We start from the raw sequence: 17,316 nt of genomic DNA on the forward strand, positions 1-17,316 counted from the left end.
ATGTGTGTCTCTGCGTAACGCCCCCCACTACTGCTGCCCACAGATGACCTCTGACTTTCACCTCTACCCTTTTGCTGTGTCCTCTCCTTACCCGAGAACTTCCTACCTGGGCCAGGGTCAGCTACACACCCACTGATGGATCACCTAACAGCCTACCGCTGCCGAGGTCTGTCTGAAAACAACATGCCACGTGCACAGCACAGGGTGACCCGCAACACGGGTCAGGATGGAGACCCCAAAAACCACGCCGTTGCCTATTCGGATCGGTCAGTCCTACTAACATGATCACAGACCCCAACGCCGAGGCTGGCACTCCTCGTCCTCCTATCTCCACTACTAACCAGCAGCACCCACTCTGGCTAAGCCGGACTCTAACACGTGGCTTATGACTCACAGATAGATGCCTTCCAATTCTAGCGGCCAACTTTTACTTCAAGTCAGATGAAACGGACTGTTACCAATGAGTGCTATCAAACGAATAGAGCAACGGGCCACTAGCTATGAAACTAATTTAAGGGAGGCCCAGGGATGGTGTACACCGAGATCACCACTGGGATGCTCACGATTGGTGCAATCAAATTAAAAACGCTGTAGTCCAGACCCAATACCAATAAACCCTATGGGATTACAGAGAGAAAGTGGTAGCTCTTACTGGTCCCCTGGATGATGATAAATTAAACCTGGTCAACAACGTATGCCCTTAAATCTACTGGCCTCTTTTCCTATTAATTATAATGATCTCTTTCGTCCTTCAGTACAAGTCCCATTTATTGAGGTAGAAAGAAACTGTTCTCACCAAGTGACCCACGGGACCTTACCACGAAACCTCCTTCCCGGCTGCTCATCAGTATACATGGGGAGAGCAATGTATACTGCATCTTACCTGGGTCAAAGCATGTCCAAAATATCAGAGTCTACAATCAGCTCAGGAATTCCTCTCTAACATTCCCTCACAACACCAAGGGCAAGTTGACACTGCACACGGCGGAAGCAGGTTCTGCAACAATTCCAACATTCATTAGCCACCACGGCGAACCAGCAGAGCTCCTAGGTGTCACAGCGAGGACAAACCCCACAAAAACCATATATGATCCCATGCAGAAATCTAACTGCTCTCTGGTGGGAGTCTTTTCACCCAAATCCACATCTACTTGCTTTACAGCTACTGTAACGTTTGCTGGGCCCACCAAGACCATTAATAAGGTTTCAGAACTATCTGAGTGACACTGTCACCCTTCTGGCAGAATCCTTGAAAAAATGTACAGAGGGGCACCTGGGTGGCTCAGTCGTTAAGCATCTGCCTTTGGCTCAGGTCATGATCCCAGGGTCCTGGGATCGGGCCCCGCATCGGGCTCCCTGCTCCATGGGAAGCCTGTTTCTCCCTCTCCCACCCCCCTGCTTGTGTTCCCTCTCTCGCTGTGTCTGTCAAATAAATAAATAAAATCTTTAAAAAAAAAAAATGTACAGAATCCCACAACAGGGGAGATAGAAACAATAATCCAAAGGTTAGAGGTGAGGCTAACCTGGGGGGGGGGGGGAGGGAACTGACTGGCGTAGTCATATCACCCTCTTCCAAGGGGCACCTTCTGATCTACCCTAGAAAAATGGCCCCTAGGACAGAAGTGATGGAGCAGGTGGGTCTTCTACTGCAACACAGCAAAGTCATGATAAAAAGGGGCTGAAAGGGGCACATGCGTGGCTCAGTCGGTTGGGCATCTGCTGTTGGCTCAGGTCATGATCTCAGGGTCCTGGGATCGAGCCCCACATTGGGCTCCCAGCTCAGTGGGGGATCTGATTCTCCCTCTCCCCCCTGCTCGTGCTCTCTCTCTCACACTCTCTTTCTCTATGAAATAAATAAAATCTTAAAAAAAAGAGAGAGAAACTGGCCAAATGTATAATACAATTAATGTCTATTTTGGAAATAATTTGGTCCCTCCCTGTAAGGATCCCATATGTGAGTACCCCACAGTTCATGACATCATTTGGTGTATGGCTAAATTAACAACCTTTTTTCAAACTGCTGAGCGCACTACACAGTTTATCCCCCACACTGGAATCATACCGATGCTACTTACTACTGGCAACCAGCAGGAAACCCAAGCACCAGCGCACACTTATCAGAAAAAGGAGGAAGATACAATTTACCCACCAAACCAAAGCCGCATATTGCCTTAGCCACCACCATCCACAAGATGGCACATTTAACCGCATGCTGGACTTGCTTCTGCCAACCTGATTTTTTTTTTTTTTTAAAGATTTTATTTATTTATTTGACAGAGAGAGACACAGCGAGAGAGGGAATACAAGCAGGGGAAGTGAGAGAGGGAGAAGCAGGCTTCCCGCGGAGCAGGGAGCCTGACGCGGGGCTCGATCCCAGGACCCTGGGATCATGACCTGAGTGGAAGGCAGACGCTTAACGACTGAGCCACCCAGGTGCCCCTACCAACCTGATCTTCATAGGCACAGCATAATAACTACCTGGCCAAGCTCCTCCATGAACTTCTTTTATCAAGATAAGCCTATTCCTGTACCCATCAACACCCAGCAACAATATCCAGAGGCTAAACTCACAGAAATATGTGGCCAACCGTGGGCTGTGCCCGTGACCAACTGCAAAGCTGTTTGACTGCAACATTGTATCTTTCTATTAACACTTCCTGGAGCTTCAGTAAAGCCATACAAACTTAACCTTCACAGGAACATAGAGAATACAGGCAGCAGGAGGAACCCGGTGGGTTTGTAAGGGAATCGAATGGTTTCCTCCATCATGAGCTTCCCCTCATCCAACACAGGACAATATTTCACGTACTTGGGCTTGGCTAAAAATTCCAGTAGCTTTTTACTCAGCAGCAGAAACCCCCAAGGACTTGCTCCCACAAATCATGCTAGCCACCAGCTCTCCATCACTGCAAATGAGCTTTTCAAATAGTCCCTCTTGTTCTAACCACTCCACAATCACTAATTTTGGGGGCAGTGCAACTGTATACTTTTGGGGTTTGGGACACTGAATGAAAAGTAACACAGGGGGGCACCTGGGTGGCTCAGTCGTTAAGCGTCTGCCTTCGGCTCAGGTCATGGTCCCAAAGTCCTGGGATCGAGCCCCCATTGGGCTCCCTGCTCAGCAGGAAGCCTGCTTCTCCCTCTCCGCTCCCCCGTTTGTGTTCCCTCTCTCGCTGTGTCTCTGTCAAATATAATCTTTAAAAAAAGAAGAAGAAAAGTAACACAGGTAACTATGTCCGCACAAATTAAACAAACAGCCCAAGGACTGGAACTCTTGGCCGAATCTTAACTATAGTTTAGGGACCACGGTATTAGATAACCACCTAGCCCTGAATTGCTTATTGGTTACTTGGTGCGGTGGGGTGAGGGGTTCGGCGTACTTGCCAATTCGTCTTTCTGCACGCAGGTAGAGAACACTCACCAAGTTTCACTAATAGTCAGGGTGATGCATCAGAGAGGCCATAATATCACCCTGTTGACTCAACAGATTGAACAAATAAAAACCTTTTCTGAGTCTCCTGATTTCCCCCACCAAATCCACTGGCTGTCAAGGGGTTTTGCGTTTTTAGTTTGTGCCTTCATAAAATTCTGGGTCTTGAGGATGCTTTACACTGCCCCCGAACTCATGGGTTAAGAAATAAATTACAGGGACGCCTGGGTGGCTCAGTTGGTTAAGCATCTGCCTTCTGCTCAGGTTATGATCTCAGGGTCCTGGGACCGAGCCCCGCATCAGGCTCCCTGCTCAGTGGAGAGCCTGCTTCTCCCTTTCCCTCTGCCTGCCGCTCCCCCTGCTTGTATTCTGTCAAAAAAAAAAAAAAAAAAGAAAGAAAGAAAAGAAAAGAAAAGAAATAAATGACAACTTTTGTTACAAGATAACACGGGGACAGGGGATGGATTGTTATATAAATGAGTGAAAGTCTCTATATATTGGTCCTATGTTGTTTACTTTTTTACAACAGGTCAGTACCATTAGCTCAAAAGCCATTGGTGCCAATTTTTTACATATCCATGTGTTTTAAATATAGCCCCAAGAAGCAGATTTTTAGCCATTTAGAGCCTGTCTGCTTTGTATACCCACAAGACCGCAGACAAAATTTGCTAGCCATAGATAAGATAAATCCTAGGTCTATAAAAGACCCCAAACCACTGCTGCCCTTCAGAACTCTTTAACAAAGAGACTTCCCATCACGACACATAAGTCCCCTCTCAGATACCCTTGCCTGGGAGTTGCCTTGTCCTCCTCCCCTTCAGAATGGTGTGGCCCTTTGGAAGGTCTCCTGCTGTGAGGGACACCCCCTTGTATGCATCCTTTCAAAGCATCTTTTTAAAGCTGGTCGTATGCTACTGCCAGTCTGTGGCCACATCTTTTTCCTTGAGCAGCCCTGAAATCCCTTAACTCATTATAAACATCCAATAAATCCCTTAATGAGAGGCATCATATTAATAGAATAAAAGGCAAAAACCACATGACCATCATTCCCACAGACACAGAAAAAGCACTTATCAAATTTCAACACCCTTTCATTTGTAAAAGCCTCAATAAACTAGGAATAGAGGAAAATGTCCTCAATCTTATAAACTGTGACTTCCAAAAAAAACCTGCAGCTGATATTATACTTGCTGGTGAAAGAGAATGTTTTTAACCTAAGATTAGAAAAAAGGCAAGAATATCTGTTCTCCCCACTTCTACTCAACATTGCATTGGAGATTTCAACCAATATAATAAGGAAAGGAAAAGATATTAAAGGCATACATATTGGAAAAGAAGTAAAATTGTTTTTATTCACAGGCATGATCTTTTTGTAGAAAATATTGATTTATCTACAATAAGAAAAAATCTACTAGAACTAATAAGTGAGTCTAGCGGGGTCGTAGGATAACAGATCGGTATACAAGATCAATTGCATTCTATACCTTAGCAACAGTGTAAGAAGAAAATTAAGAAAGTCATTCCATTTATAATAGAATGAAAAAGAATAAAATACTTAGGAATAAGTTTGACACAAAGAATGCAAGACCCATACACTGAAAAATGCAACACATTACTAATATAAATGAAATAAGATCTTTTAAAAAATGGAGATATACTATGCTCATGGATTGGAAGACTCAATCTTTTTTAAAGAGGGGGGATGAGGGGCAGAGGGCGAGGAAGTGGGAGGGGGAGAGGCGGGGAGAAAAAAGAGAGAGAGAGAGAATCCTAAGCAGGCTCCACACCCAGCACAGAGCCTGACGCAGGGCTCCATCTCACAACCCTGAGATCATGACCCGAGCTGAAATCAAGAGTCAGACACTTAACCAACTGAGCCACCCAGATGCCCTAGGAAGACTCAATATTTTTAAGATATCAAGTCTCCCCAAATTGATTTATAGATTCAGTGGAATCCCTATGAAAATCCCTACAGGGTTTTTGTTTTGTTTTTAGAAACTGACAAACTGGGGGCGCCTGGGCGGCTCAGTCATTAAGCGTCTGCCTTCGGCTCAGGTCATGGTCCTGGGGTCCTGGAATCGAGCCCCACATCAGGCTCCCTGCTTGGCAGGAGGCCTGCCTTCTCCCTTTCCCACTACCCTTGCTTGTGTTCCCTCTCTCACTGTCTCATTCTAATTAAAAAAAAAAAAATCTTAAAAAAAACTGACAAACTGAATCTGAAATTTATATGGAAATGGAAAGAGCATAGAATAGCCAAAATAATTATGAAAAAGAACAATGTTGGAGGGCTTATACTACCTGCTCCAAAACTTAATATAAAACTACAGTAACCAAGACTTACATTTTTAGCATAAGGGCAGATATATAGCTTAATAGAACAGAATAGAGTCCAGAAATAAATCCTTACATTTTTGGTCATCTGATTTTTTACAAAGGCGCCAAGGCAATTCAATGGTAAAAGGATAATCTTTTCAACAAATAGTCCTGAAACAACTGCATATCCATATGTAAAACAAAACACAAAAAAATTAGACTCATATCCCACCATACATAACTCAAAGTGAACTATAGACCTAAATGTAAAGACTAACATGAAAAAATCTTGCAAAGGAAACATAGGAGAAAATCTTTGTGACTGTGGCTTACACAAAGATTTTTTAGATATGACTTTAAGAGTGCAATCCAGGGGCACCTGAATGGCTCATTCGGTTAAGCGGCTGCCTTTGGCTCAGGTCATGATCCCGGGGTCCTGGGATCAAGCCCCGCATCAGGCTCCCTGCTCAGCAGAGAGCCTGCTTCTCCCTCTCCCTCTGTCTCCCGGCTTGTGCTCTCACTCTCTCTCTGTCAAACAAATTTTAAAAAATCTTGGGAAAAAAAAAAAAAAGGGTGCAATCCACTCAAAATGATGAACTAGACTCCACTGCAATTTAAAAAATGTTTCCTCAAAGGACGTCATTAAGAAAATGAAAGGACCAGCCACAGACTGTGAGGAAATATTTGCAAATCATGTATTGCATAAGGAATTACATCCTGAATATACAAAAAAAAATCTTATAATGCAATAAGATGACAAACTACCCAATGAAAAATGGGGAAATGGGGAGGACTTAAGATGGTGGAGGAGTAAGGGGACCCTAAGCTTGCCTCATCCCTCAAACACAACTAAATATCAAATCATTGTGAACACTCAAGAAATTAATCTGAGGACTGAGAAAGCAAACTGTACATCTACAGGTAGAAAAATGGCCACATCATGGAAGGTAGGAGCTGCAGAGAATTGGAGGAGAAAAGAACTGTGGGTGCTGGAGAGGGGAGGGAGCCCTGACCATGGGGAGAGGGGGGAGGGGGAGGGAGAGGGAGGGGGGGGAGAGAGAGAGAGAGAGAGAGAGAGAGAGAGAAAGAGAAAGCAGTGCACAGGGGATTGCACAAGAAAAACTCTTCCCCCAAACCACTGATGAGGAAAAGGAGAAGGGCTGACTACCCCAAATTTTTATAAGCAGTGGAACTCAAAGTCTGAAGTTTTAGAAGTCCGTGCCATCACTGGGGTCATGCCTGGCGAGCTTAGCAGTGCTCCGGTGGGGAAGGACGGTGGAGGCCTGGGAGTGTGCAGCATGGTCTGAGGATCCCCTGGGTCCCATGGAGAGAAATGTTTCCCCTTCTTGGACTGCATCTGGGAGAGGTGGCACAGCCTTTCTGGGGACCAAAGAGGTGGTGGGCGCCAATGTGGTGGTGCCCTTTTCACTAGCATAGGAACAGAGATACCTGCTGAGGGCAGCAAACCTGGGTGCCGACTTTCTGCTAGGTGTTACCATTAACTCTGAACACTGTGTGGTCGCGGGACTGCTTTTCTGGGACAAACCGGCACTGGCCACAGTGTGGCAAGACCCTCTCCCAGAGAATGTGTGGGTCTGTGCCATGCGGGTCCCTAAAAATTGGAGTTTTGAAACCCAGTGGTGTGCCTGAGATAAAACACAGGCATACTGTGCCACCTGGCAGGCAGACAGCTTGGACACAGGGTGAAGGCAGGGATCTGATGGAAGCCAGGGACACAAGAGAGGAGATTGTTTGCTCTTCTGTGAGGGCTTCTGAAGAGGTGGGCCCGAACTCCCCACTCCGGGGCAAGACAGCAGGGTGATGCCATTACCCCCCCACCCCCCTCCATCAGCACTGACCAACTTCAGTGAGCAACACAGTGCCCCCTAGTGGAGGCTGGAGCCGTTTACACCAAGCTCTGCACCCTGCAGGTGCAAGTCGGCCTGAGAGTCAGCAAAGCAGGTGCCTCCCCCAGAAGACCAGCACAAACCCCTTGCACGCACCAAGTCTGCTGATCATAGAATGTTGCACAGCTTCAGTTCTAGGGGAAATAGAATCTAGCTTCTTTTAACAGGCAGACCAAAATACACCTAGTTAAAACTTGTCACAGTGAACAAGGTCCAAACACCCCCCACTGCAGACAAGGAGTAACTCTGCAGAGGACTGACCTGAGGGAAGGAGCAGCCAAAACACAACAGCAGAGTGCGCACTCTGAAACACCTCCTGAAGTACCACGCCCAAGACAGTACAGGACTTCTTCCTAATATAACCATTACTCTCAGGAGCAGAAATATAACAGGCTTTCCTAACAATCACACACAAAAAAGGGACCCAGACAAAATTATAAGATGGAAGAATTCACCCCAAAAGAAAGAACAGGAAGTCATCACAGCCAGGGATTTAATCAATACAGATACAAGTAAGATGTCTAAACTAGGATTTAAAACAATAATCATAAGGATACTAGCTGGGCTTGAGAAAAGTATAGAAGAAACTAGAGAGCCCCTTACTACAGAGATAAAAGAACTAAAAATTAGGCTGAAATAAAAAATACTATAACCGAGATGCAAAACTGACTGGATGTAATCACAATGAGGATGGATGAAGTAGAGGAACAAATCAGTGATACAGAAGATAAAATTATGGAAAATAACGAAGCTGAAAAAAGAAGGAAAGAGAGGTATTAGATCATGAATATAGACCTAAGGAACAAAGCAATTCCTTAAAGAGTAATAACATTCATATCATAGAAGTCCTAGGAGAAGAAGAGGAAAAAAAATGGAGTAGTTTTATTTGAGCAGATTATAGCTGAAAACTTCCCTAATCTGGGGAAGGAAACAGACATTGAAATCCAAGAAGCTCAGAGAACTCCCATTAAATACAACAAAACCTGGCCATCACCAAGACATATCATAGTCAAATTCACAAAATACACAGACAAGGAACAAATGCCGAAAGCAGCAAGGGAAAAAAAGTCCTTAACCTACAAGGGAAGACAGATCAGGTTCATAGCAGATCTCACACAGAAACTTGGCAGGCCAGAACACAGTGGCAGGATATAGTCAATGTGCTGAATGGGAAAAATATGCGGCTGGAATACTTTATCCAGCAAGGCAGTCATTCAGAGTAGAAGGAGAGATAAAGACTTTCCCATACAAAGACTAAAGGAGTTCGTGACCACTAAACCAGCCCTGCAAGAAATATTAAAGGGGACTCTTTGAGTAGGGGAAAAAAAAAAAAAAAGACCAAAAGCAACAAAGACTAGACAGGAACAGAGAACATCACCAGAAACACCAACTTTACAGGTAACACAATGGCACTAAATGCAGATCAGTAATTACTCTGAATGTAAATGGACTAAATGCTTGAATCAAAAGATGTAGAGTATCAGAATGAATAATAATAAAAAAAACCAAGACCCATCTATATGCTGGCTACGTTTTAGACCTCAAGACAACTGCAGATCAAAAGTGAAGGGATAGAGAACCATCTACCATGCTAATGGACGTCAAAAGAAAACCAGAGTAGCCATAATTACATCAGACAAACTAGATTTTAAAACAAAGACGTAACAAGAGATGAAGAAGGGCATTATATCATAATTAAGGGGTCTATCCATCAAGAAGATCCAATAATTGTAAAATAGTTACCCCCCCCTCCCCCAGGGCACCTGAGTGGCTCAGTCCTTAAGCGTCTGCCTTTGGCTCAGGTCATGCTCCCAGGATCCTGGGATCAAGCCCCACATCAGGCTCCCTGCTCAGTGGGGAGTCTGCTTCTCCCTCTCCCACTCTCCCTGCTTGTGTTCCCTCTCTCGCTCTCTGTCATAAATAAATAAATAAATAAATATCTAAAAAAAAAAATTTATGCCAACTTGGGAGCACCCAAATATATAAATCAATGAATAACAAACATAAAGAAGCTCATTGATAATAATACAATAATATAGCAATGGACAGATCATCTAAGCAGAAGATCAACAAGGAAACAATGGCTTTGCATGACACACTGGACCGGATGGACTTAACAGATATATTCAGAATGTTTCATGCTAAAGCAGCAGAATACACATTCTTTTTGAGTGCACATGGAACATTCTCCAGAACAGATCACATACTGGGTCACAAATCAGCCCTCAACAAGTACAAAAAGATGGAAATCACACCATGCATATTTTCAGACCACAACACTATGAAACTTGAAGTGAACCACAAGAAAAAATTTGGAAAGACTACAAATACATGGAGGTTAAAGAACATCCTACTGGGCGCCTGGGTGGCTCAGTTGGTTGAGCGACTGCCTTCGGCTCGGGTCATGATCCTGGAGTCCCGGGATCGAGTCCTGCATCGGGCTCCCTGCTCGGCGGGGAGTCTGCTTCTCCCTCTGACCCTCCCCCTTCTCATGCTCTCTCTCTCTCTCAAATAAATAAATAAAATCTTTAAAAAAAAAAAAAAGAACATCCTACTAAAGAATAAATGGGTTTACCAGGAAATTAAAGAAGAAATTAAAAAATACATGGAAGCAAATGAAAATGAAAACATGAAAGTCCAAACCTTTGGGATGCAGCAAAGGTGATCCTAACAGGGAAGTATATTGCAATACAGGCCTACCTCACAAAGAAAAAAATCTCAAATACACAACCTAACCTTACACCTAAACAAGCTAGAAAACGAACAGCAAATAAAGCCTAAAACCAGCAGAAGGGAAATAATAAAGATTAGAGCAGAAATAAATGATATTGAAACAAACCAAAAAACCAGTAGAAAAGATCAATGAAACTAGGAGCTGATTCTTTGAAAGAATTAATAAAATTGAGAAACCCGAGCCAGACTTATCAAAAAGAAGAGAGAAAGGACTCAAATAAAACCAAATGAAAGACCCCACGAAAAAGGAGCATTACAGCCCAATATCCCTGATGAACATGGATGCAAAAATTCTCAACAAAATACTAGCAAACTGAATCCAACAGTACATTAAAAGAATCATGCACCATGATCAAGTGGGATTTATTCCTGGGCTGCAGGAATAAATTTATATTCATAAACCAATCAACATGATATATCACATTAATAAAAGAAAGGATAAGAACCACATGATCCTCTCAATAGATGCGAAAAAGTATTTGACAAAATACAGCATCCATTCTTGATAAAAACCCTCAACAAAGTAGGTTTAGAGGGAACATACCTCAACATCATAAAGACCATATACAAAAAACCCACAGCTAATATCATCCTCAATGGGGAAAAACTGAGAGCTTTTCCTCTACAGTCAGGAACATGACAGGGATGTCCACTCTCATCACTGTTATTTAGCATGGTACTGGAAGTCCTAGCCTCAGCAGACAACAAAAAGAAATAAAAGGCATCCAAATCGGCAAGGAAGAAGTCAAACTTTCACTATTTGCATACAACAGGATACTCTATGTAGGAAACCTGAAAGATTCCACCAAAAAATTGCTAGAATTAATATGTGAATTCAGCAAAGTTACAGGATATAAACATCAGTGTACAGAAATCTGTTGCATTTCCATACATCGATAATGAAGAAGCAGAAAGAGAAATCAAGGAATCGATCCCATTTACAGTTGCATCAAAAACAATAAGATACCTAAGAACAAACCTAACCAAAGAGGTAAAGGATCTGTACTCTGAAAACTGTAGAATACTTATGAAAGCAATTGAAGACAACACAAAGAAATGGAAAAACATTTCCATGCTCATGGATTGGAAGAACACTATTAAAATGTCTATACTACCCAGAGCAATCTACACATTTAATGCAATCTCTATCAAAATACCAATAGCATTTTTCACAGAACTAGAAGAAACAATCCTAAAATTTGTATGGAACCACAAAAGACATAAATAGCCAAAGCAATCCTGAAAAAGCAAAGCCATAGGCATCATGATTCCAGGCTTCAAGCTCTATTACAAAGCTGTCATCATCAAGACAGTATGGTATTGGCACAAATATAGACACACGGATCCATGGAACAGAACAGAGAACCCAGAAATGGACCCACAATTATATGCCAACTAATCTTCAAACAAAGCAGGGAAGAATAGCCAATGTAGAAAAGACAGTCTCTTCAACAAATGGTGCTGGGAAAACTGGACAGCTACATGCAGAAGAATGAAACTGGACCACTTTCTTGCACCATACACAAAAATAAATTCAAAATGGATGAAAGACCCAAATGTGAGACAGGAAACCATCAAAATCCTAGAGGAGAAGACAGGCAGCAACCTCTTCGACCTCGGCCGCAGCAACTTCTTACTAGACACGTCTCTGGAGGCAAGGGAAGCAAGGGCAAAAATGAGCTACTGGGACTTTATCAAGAGAAAAAGCTTCTGCACAGCGAAGGAAACAGTCCACAAAACTAAAAGGCAACCTATAGTATGGGAGAAGATATCTGCAAATGACGAATCTGATAAAGGGTTAGTATTCAAAATCTATAAAGAACTTATCAAACTCAACACCCAAAAACAATCCAGTCAAGAAATGGGTAGAACACATGAATCAACAGTTTTCCAAAGATGACATCCAGATGGCTAACAGACACATGAAAAGATGCTCAACATCACTCATCATCAGGGAAATACAAATCAAAACCACAGTGCAATACCACCTCACACCTGTCAGAATGGCTAAAATTAACAACACAGGAAACAACAGGTGTTGGCGAGGATGCAGAGAAAGGGGAACCCTCTTACACTTCTGGTGGAAATGCAAACTGGTGCAGCTACTCTGGAAAACAGTATGGAGGTTCCTCAAAGAGTTAAAAAATGGAGCTACCCTATGACCCAGCAATTGCACTACTAGGTATTTACCCAAAGGATAAAAAATACTGATTCAAAGGCATACATGCACATCGATGTTTATAGCAGCATCATCAACAATAGCCAAACTATGGAAGCAGCCCAAATGTCCATCGACTGATAAGTGGATAAAGATATGGTATGTATATATACATACATACATATATGTATACATATATACATACAATGAAGTATTACTCAGCCATCAAAAAAAAATGAAATCTTGCCATTTGCAACAACGTGAATGGAGCTAGGGGGTATTATGCTAAGCGAAATCAGAGAAAGACAAATGTCGTATGATTTCACTCGTATGTGGAATTTAAGAAACAAAACAGATGAACATATGGGAAGGGGGAAGAAAGAGAGTGGGAAGCAAACCATAAGAGACTCTCAACTATAGAGAACAGAGGGTTGATGGGGGGATGTGGATGGGGGATGGGTTAAATGGATGATGCGCATTAAGGAGGGCACTTGGTGGGATGAGCACTAGGTGTTATATGTAAGTGATGAATCAGTAAATTCTACTCCCGAAGCCAATATTACACCATGTGTTAACTAACTAGAATTTCAATAAAAATTTGAGGAAAAAAAGAAATGGGGAAAAGACTTGAATAGACATTTCACCAAGAAAGACTTATAAATGATTAATACACATATGAGAAGATGTTCATCATCAGGGAAATGCAAAATTTTTTTTAAAAAGATTTTATTTATTTGACAGAGAGAGACACAGCAAGAGAGGGAACACAAGCAGGGGGAGTGGGAGAGGGAGAAGCAGGCTTCCCGCGGAGCAGGGAGCCCGATGCGGGGCTCGATCCCAGGACCCTGGGATCATGACCTGAGCCGAAAGCAGGCGCTTAACGACTGAGCCACCCAGGCGCCCCAGGGAAATGCAAATTAAAGTCACAACTGAGATACCATTTTATACCCTACAGTTAAAATGACCATACCAAACCTTGGCAAGGATATAGAGTGACTAGAACTCTCATAATCGATGTTGGGAAATGTAAAATGGTGCAGCCACTTTGGGAAACAATTTGTCAGTTTCTCAAAAAATTAAACATACACTTCCCATCCATCCAACCAACTGACTACTAGATATTTGCCCAAGAGAAATGAAACATGTGTTCACATAAATACCTTTATGTGGAAGTTCATAGTGGCATTATTCACTCATAGGCAGAATTCAAAATTGGAAGCATTCCAAATGTCCACCTCCTGGTCAATGTATAATATGGTATATTCATATAATCAAACATTACTCATAAATAAAAAGGAAAGAACTACTTATACATTTAACAGGAATGCACCTCAAAAATACTTTGCTAAGTAAAAGAAGCCAGACTCAAAAAAGTGTGCGTGTGTGTAGTAGGATTCAGTTCACATAAAAATTCCTAGAAATGTAAATCTGTAGAGACAGAAAGCAGATAGATCAGTGGGGGCCTTGGTTTAGGGATGGGGATGGACTGCAACCTGGCATGAGGGAAATTCTTGGTGTGAATGGAAGTGTTCTAACTGGTTTGTGGGATGACTGCAAATTTGCTCAGCATTATGGAACTGTCCACTTACAATATGAATTTTATGGGATGTAAATTATAACTTCAATAAAGCTTTAAACATTTTTTTAAAAAAAATTTCAAAACTGCCCTGGGGTCATGCAAGTGAATGTCCTCATTATAAAGAGATTCACACTTAAGTTTTTAAGGGTAAAGAGTCAGAACGTTGGGATGCCTGGGTGGCTCAGTCGGTTAAGCACCTGCCTTCAGCTCAGGTCATGATCCCAGGGTCCTGGAATAGAGCCCCACATTGGGCTCCTTGCTCAGTAGGGAGTCTGCTTCTCCCTGTGCCTGCCGCTCCCACTGTTTGTGCTCTCTGACAAATAAATAAAAATCTAAAAAAAAAAAAAAGAAAGTCTGCAACTTACTATCAAATGGTTAAAAAACCAATAATCTGGAGATTGAGAGAGAAAAACAAAGGAAATGGGGCAAAAAGTAAAAAATTGGTGAACGTGGATAAAGGTGATAATGGATTTTTCTGAGCTATTCTTGCAATTTTTCTGTAGGTTTGAAATACTCCTCTTAGAAAGTTAAAAAAATTGAAAATCACTGAAAATTTTGCATGGGAGCTTTTTGTATGACACAATTTCTCCACCTATGAAATCAGGGAATTCAGGACATCAGTCTGTGCTCAATGTCCACCTCACCCTGTGTTATTTACTGGGACCCGAAGAGATAGAACAGGTAAGGGTAGATTTTGGAAAGCTGCTTTGATAAAAACATTCTATGAAAGCTCTTGCACGTTCCCAGATGGGGCTATCAAATCTGGGCAGCTTGGGTGAAAAACAGGAATCCTACCTGCTAGACCAGGGTTGGCAAACTGTGGTCTCTGAGCCAAGCCCAGCCTGCCACCTGTTTTTGTATGGTCTGTGAGCTAAGAAAGCTTTCCCATTTTAAAGCAATTGGAAAAAAAAAAAAAAGTCAAAAGATTTTGGGACACGTGAAAATGTTGTGAATTTCAAATTTTAGTGTCTGTAACTAAAGTTTGAGTGGAACACAGCTATGCTGTGTTTGTTTGTTTCCAAATTGTCTAGGACTGCTTTCCCGCTACCACGGGGTAGTTGAGTAGTTGTGACAGAGACCACACATGGCCCAGAAAGCCTAAAGTAGTTACTACCTAGCCTTTTGTAGAAAAAGCTTGCAGACTCCTACGGTAGACTACGTGAAACATATAGTTTCTTTAGACCAGTGGCTCTCGGCTGGGGTCAGTTTTGTCCCCCAGGGGCCATTTGGCGATGCCTAAAGCCTTTTTTGGTTGTCACAACTGGAAGGGATGCTACTTCATCCACTGGGAGGCCAGGAATGCCGACAAACATCCTACAATGCACAGGTCAGCCCCACAACAAAGAGAAGAATGATCCAGACCCAAATGTCAGTAGTACTAATGTTAAAGATCCTGGTCCGGAGAGCAGAGACGATGACATGTTTAAGGCTGGATACCATGGCCTCGCCCTGAATAAACTACTTTACTCCTACCCTTGACTCCACCTCTATGTCCAGCCTCTCTATCCCTACCCTACACGTCACTATAGCTTGACTCCCTGCAAGTTATGTTCCCAGTAGGCCGTGCACTCGGCCCTCACAATTCTTCATCAGCCTCCTTAACCTCCCATCCTTGCTGCCATGCTCTGCAGTCCTCTGTGATCTCATCTAATTCCACACAGCATCACCCTTATATGTCTCGACTGGTCAGGCTATGTCAGTTCGGGCCCGCCCTCCCCTCCCCTGGCTACCTGGCTGGCTAGCTCTCCTGCTTCTCCATCATTCCCCAGGCCCAGGCCAGGAGGGTCTCCATGGCAAGCCCATTCCAGGGCTGGGAAGGTCGGAAGCTGCACCTCACACCATCTTGACGGACCCACTCCCAATTTTTGTCCTGGGGGACACTGCTTGGGGCAGAGCGGGAGTTAGGGGTAAGTATTCAGGAATCTGTCCACTTCCGTTATTGCCTTCTACCCAAAACACTGGGGCTGAAAGTTCAATGGGGGATTGCATCGTTGAGAGAGTGATCGTGCCACACAATGGCCTAACTATTAGGTCCGGCTTTAGGGCTACAGTCACCCATATGAATCTATGAATCCTACCTCAGATGCTTGTGATATGGGGACACTTGAACACCTTATTCCTAGGCCTTTTTGTGACCCCATTTACTAATTTTTAAGCCGGCAAGGGTGATCACACACACGATGTGGGATGGCTGTGAGGATTATAAATACCAAGGATTATCAGGTCACCAATAATATCACTGGGGCACCAATAATATTAGTCAGTTGAACGTCTAACTCTTGATCTCAGCTCGGGTCTTGATCTCATGGTTGTGAGTTCAAGCCCCACGTGGGGCTTTGCACTTAACTTAAAAATAAATACTAAGGATTTATTACTGCAGTATGGTAATAAGCAGAGCATTCAGAATTAGGCTGTAAGCACCCTGAGGAGCTTGTGGGGGTTTCTAGGGAGAGAATGGGGCATTCTGATTGGGGGGATGGGGATAGGCATGTGGTAACAGAAATACTACTACTAATAGCAGCCAACGCTCACACAGCCTCTACTATGTTTCATGATAGGCCCTGTGCTAGGGGCTTTCTACCAAGAAGTCTGTTGAATCCTCCCAAAGGCCCATGAGGTAAATATCCCTACCTTGCATGTCTAATGTTTTAGTCACTGGAGCCATCTCCCAGCTTTCGGAACCCAAGAAGTAAAAGCTCCGAATGGAAAAAAGCAACCTGAACTACCCAGGTGCACGGGGAAGCCAGCCTCACCCACGAAGACCAGGTGGCTCCAGCTGTCCAGTGTCAGGCTCCTGAGAAAGGGCCAGCTTCCTCCAGCTGGAGGGACATCCACAGCCCCATCCTCAGACGGCACAGCTTGTAACCACACATTCCTGTCCACTCTGGTGATCAACACTGGGCAATGTGGAAAACCCAGGTGGGGACTGCTCATTGCTTTCCTAGGCACAGTGCTCTGGGCCCGGGGGGGGGGCGCCGGGTGGAGTTACGTAGGGTTCCTACCCTAGAACAAGTCTGTGTTACACCTTGGGGAGAAACAGAAATCAGAGAGGAAATGACACCTCCAGATAGGAGGCACGGAGAAGGACACAGCCTCAGTTCTGTGACTTTCCTACCAGAGGTACAAGATCTGAATCTAATCAGGAGAAAACATCACACAGATCCAGACAGAGGGCCATTCTAAAAGCAGGTAAAAG

General features: G+C 43.5%; 1 protein-coding gene and 1 long non-coding RNA gene across 7 annotated transcripts in view; one reads left to right on the forward strand and one right to left on the reverse strand.

Moving 5' to 3' along the window:
- LOC115940541 (uncharacterized) overlaps positions 1 to 17,316 on the reverse strand; it is a 127,127-nt gene that overhangs the window by 102,313 nt on the left and 7,498 nt on the right. For 3 of the 6 annotated variants that reach the window (XR_014141460.1, XR_014141457.1, XR_014141456.1), the window contains exon 5: positions 13,702 to 13,779. The exons of 1 other annotated variant lie outside the window; for it this stretch is intronic. This is a non-coding gene — a long non-coding RNA (uncharacterized LOC115940541). Of the gene's footprint in view, positions 1 to 11,279; positions 13,780 to 17,316 lie in introns of those variants that run through there. 2 more of the 6 variants (XR_014141454.1, XR_014141455.1) reach the window with 1 other exon arrangement.
- The window catches only part of ZNF630 (zinc finger protein 630), a 265,177-nt gene that overhangs the window by 92,727 nt on the left and 155,134 nt on the right, over positions 1 to 17,316 (forward strand). The gene's annotated exons all lie outside the window — the stretch shown is intronic.

The sequence above is a fragment of the Leptonychotes weddellii genome, chromosome X (genome assembly GCF_054177405.1).
Source record: "Leptonychotes weddellii isolate Sample4059 chromosome X, ASM5417740v2, whole genome shotgun sequence".
Lineage (NCBI taxonomy): Eukaryota > Metazoa > Chordata > Mammalia > Carnivora > Phocidae > Leptonychotes > Leptonychotes weddellii.